The sequence below is a fragment of the Haematobia irritans genome, chromosome 3 (genome assembly GCF_050003625.1).
Source record: "Haematobia irritans isolate KBUSLIRL chromosome 3, ASM5000362v1, whole genome shotgun sequence".
Classification (NCBI taxonomy): Eukaryota; Metazoa; Arthropoda; class Insecta; order Diptera; family Muscidae; genus Haematobia; species Haematobia irritans.
In genome coordinates this window covers 146,366,828-146,370,745 of record NC_134399.1, presented here as the reverse complement: position 1 = coordinate 146,370,745, position 3,918 = coordinate 146,366,828, and the positions used below count along the sequence as shown (strand labels likewise).

Genomic DNA, 3,918 nt, shown 5'->3' with positions numbered 1-3,918 from the left:
GAGAGCAAATTTCATCCGATCCGGCTGAAATTTGGTACGTGGTGTTAATATATGGTCTCTAACAACCATGCAAAAATTGGCCCATATCGGTCCATAATTATATATAGCCCCTATATAAACCGATCCCCAGATTTGAACTCCGGAGCCTCTTAGAGGAGCAAAATTCATCCGATCCGGTTGAAATTTGGTACGTGGTGTTAGTATATGGTCCCTAACAACCATGCAAAATTTGATCCATATCGGTCCATAATTATATATAGCCCCCATATAAACCGAATCCCTGATTTGGTTTGCGGATCCTCTAAGAGAAGCAAATTTCATCCGATCCGACTGAAATTTGGTACATGATATTAGTATATAGTCTCTAAGAACCATTCAAAAATTGGTCCATATCAGTCCATAATTATATATAGCCCCTATATAAACCGATCCCCAGGTTTGAACTCCGGAGCCACTTGGACGAGCAAAATTCATCCGATCCGATTTAAATTTGCAACGTGGTGTTAATATATGGCCCCTAATAACCATGCCAAAATTGGTCCATATCGGTCTATAGTTCTATATAGCCGATCTCCAATCACACAAAAATTGGTCCATATCGTTTCATAATCATGCTTGCCACTCGAGCAAAAATAATCTAGCAAAATTTGTCGAAATTTTATTCCTATAGAAAATTTTTTTCAAATTTTATTTCTATAGAAAATTTTGCCATTTAATCGGCCATTTTAAGTTTAATATATACCACATAGTCCATACGTGGTATATATTACGGTATTATGAAGTTTTAAGATACATTATCATCAGCAAAAGTTACCGCAACCCAAGTAAATCGATTGTGGATGACAGTCTTCAGTAGAAGTTTCTACGCAATCCATGGTGGAGGGTACATAAGCTTCGGCCTGGCCGAACTTACGGCCGTATATACTTGTTTTTCTATTAAAATCAATAAAAAAAATTAAAACTTATCGTAATTTGCAAACGCTTCTCAAAAGAACTTCCATGGAAGCGAAAAAGTCAAACGGCAAACGCACTGAAAAAACAGTGAACCCTTTTCCATTGCAAAATGAACTAAACTGTAGTAATATTGACCATGATTTAGCCCTTAAGATTTTTTTCAACTTGTCTAGTTTATAATTTTCTTAAATTTTAGTTCATCTATAACATTGTAGTTTAGTTCATTTTTACAACACCATAAAATTAATATACACCTACCAAGTTAAAAAGTCAGTATTATTTTGGTTTACTTGCTTATTTTGTGGGAAACCCGATAATAAAATTTGGTTAACAGTCTCTTTAAAATGTCGACGACTAGACTATTTTTAAATCAATCATTCCACAGTATAGAGAAATTAAATAATTAAAGGAACAACAAACCGTTTTACTATTATGAGAAGTTTCATACATTAAAATTAAACTATCTTTAAGCAAAAGTACTTTATTATAAAAACTTATGATGAAAGTTCTTAATACAATGTTTTTTTGTGAATAAAAATTATGACCACATGGAAAAGAGAGTAGTTCATTTGAACCCACTGTTTGGACATTTTGACTTATCCTTTTTTTTTATTCATCGTAGGTAATTTTTTCACATATCTTGCTGGAAAAATGGAAACAATAATGAAAATTAATAAAAATTAATACCATGTAATGAAATATAATTTTTAATTCTTCATTTTAGCTTGTAACTTACTATATTTGGGGCATTTTATCAAATGGTGTAAGGAATTCAACTTTTCTTTGGAAAACGTATCTCATAAAATTTGTACCTGAAACAATTACAGAAATAATGAAGTATTCTAAATAAACTCATAAAACTGTGTTGTTATCGATGTGAAAGATATAATAAAATAAATATTCTAGTTGAAAGAAAGCCAAAGTTTTAATATAAAACTTACCAATTCTCTATTAAATTGTACGCTGAGGGGAAATATAAAAAGTTGTCCAAATTTATTTGGGTTACTCTGAAATTAAACATTAAATAAAATTATTAAATAACTTTTCAAAAAATCTAATGAAAAAAATAATAATATGCATAAAAAACCAAATATTCTTGATATTCCTAGACAGTCATCAAAATGACGACACGTAATTTCATTTTCGATTTAAAATGCATTTTAGTCTATTGGGAAATGGTAAATTTAAGTTATACTAATTCGACCGTTTTATGAATTTTTGTTTTATACTACTTAAAACCAAATTGAGTAAGAAAATAAATGCAAATTTGGTTCACTTTTTCGCTCACGATGAAAATTATATCGTCTTGAAATCAGCCGTAGTCAAAATGACGAAGGATGACGTTAATGTACAAAAAATAAGGACCAATTCACTATTAAATTACAGGCAAAGGAGTACTAAAAATTTGTCCAAATTTTAAGGGGTTATTCTGAAATTAAATATTTATTTTTACATTAAAAATATTACATTAGTTTGCAAAAAAATTAATTAAAGAAATACTAAAATAAGGTATTAAAAACCTGTAATTTTGATGATAAAAAGGTCATAAAAACGTAAATATTCTAGTTGAAAGAAAGCCAATTTTTAAAAGAAAACTTACCAATTCTCTACCTTTTTAAATTTGTTTGAATCCGTCTGGAGTTGCTCTGAAATTAAATATCGCTTTTACAACAAAGAAAAACATTAAACTGGTTTCAAAAAAAAAAAAAAAATAATAATAATTAACAAATTATATACATAAAAAATATTCTTTTCAAAAGAAAGCCATATTAAAAAAATACTTACCAATTTATGAATAAACTATACGCTGAGATATTACAAAAATTTTCCAAATTCATCTGGAATTGAATATTAATTTTTTACATTGAATAATGAAAATTTCAATACACTTTCAATTTCAACATATTTTACAAAATATTCTTAACAACTTTTTTCTAAACTACCGATAAAATATTAATAACTTTCATTTAAAAGGTTTAATAAACAAACACCAATATATGACTCAAAAATCCAAAATATTCCATGCCTTTATATTCCCTTGTTGCATACCTACTTAACAGATGCAACAGCCCACGCCAACGCCAACTATACAACTGAAGCATGTCAAACAAAACCAAGCAAAGCCAAAACATTACTACAACAACAAAAACACATGTGCCTTTATTGAAAACAACACCTCATCCAGCCAAAAACCATCAACGAATAACAAACACACACACACAAGCCACTAAATGAACAAAAATAAAAACAACCCCACGCTCATGTATACACAACAAAACTCAAGTAACATCATCTTTACATTAATCACATTCCACTATTCCGATAAAGATCTCTGTACTATGCATTAGTTAATCGCATCTGCTGACAATTTACTCTAAGAATAATATTCGTAAAGGCACACCAGTTTATGAGCGATGAAACGTTTAACTTAAAATTTGCAAAATTTTCATGAAATGTTATCTACCATTTTTGACGAAAATGTCTATAAATTTAATTACATGTGAACTAAAAATATTTCATTGTGTAATTTTTTACCAACAATTATTAACTATAGGAATAGTCAGTAAGAAATTGCTATCCACTTTCAAGTTCATTTTTCGTAAAAAAATATTTTCTCATACCAAAAAATCTTATAGTAAATTGCACTTATTATTTAGAAAATACTTTACATTTCACAAGTAGTTTTATAGCATGACAAACGAATTTTTAACTACCAGTTAAGAAATTTTTTAAGGAAATTTCCATCGTATTTTGTAGGCCATGAACTAAACGATTGCTACTTAGAATTTGTAAAATTTCCTTTCGAGTAGTTAATTTTCGTTCAAGATACGAAAAATGAACTAAAATTCTGGAAAATTCTTGTAATAAATTATTGTAAAAATCTTCTTAATTTTACGAGACACTTTTTTTCTGTGCGGTTCAAATCCAAGCGGGGATGAAATTTTTTTTTGTAATATTATTTTT

General features: G+C 28.7%; 1 long non-coding RNA gene across 1 annotated transcript; it reads right to left on the bottom strand.

The window, feature by feature from the left end:
- Nucleotides 1–1,892: 1,892 nt before the first annotated feature.
- LOC142228501 (uncharacterized) lies at nt 1,893–2,861 on the bottom strand. The gene is made up of 4 exons (XR_012720189.1): nt 2,740–2,861; nt 2,555–2,642; nt 2,320–2,383; nt 1,893–1,961 (listed from the first exon to the last, which is right to left on the bottom strand). It is a non-coding gene; the product is annotated as an uncharacterized LOC142228501 (long non-coding RNA).
- Nucleotides 2,862–3,918: the final 1,057 nt, after the last annotated feature.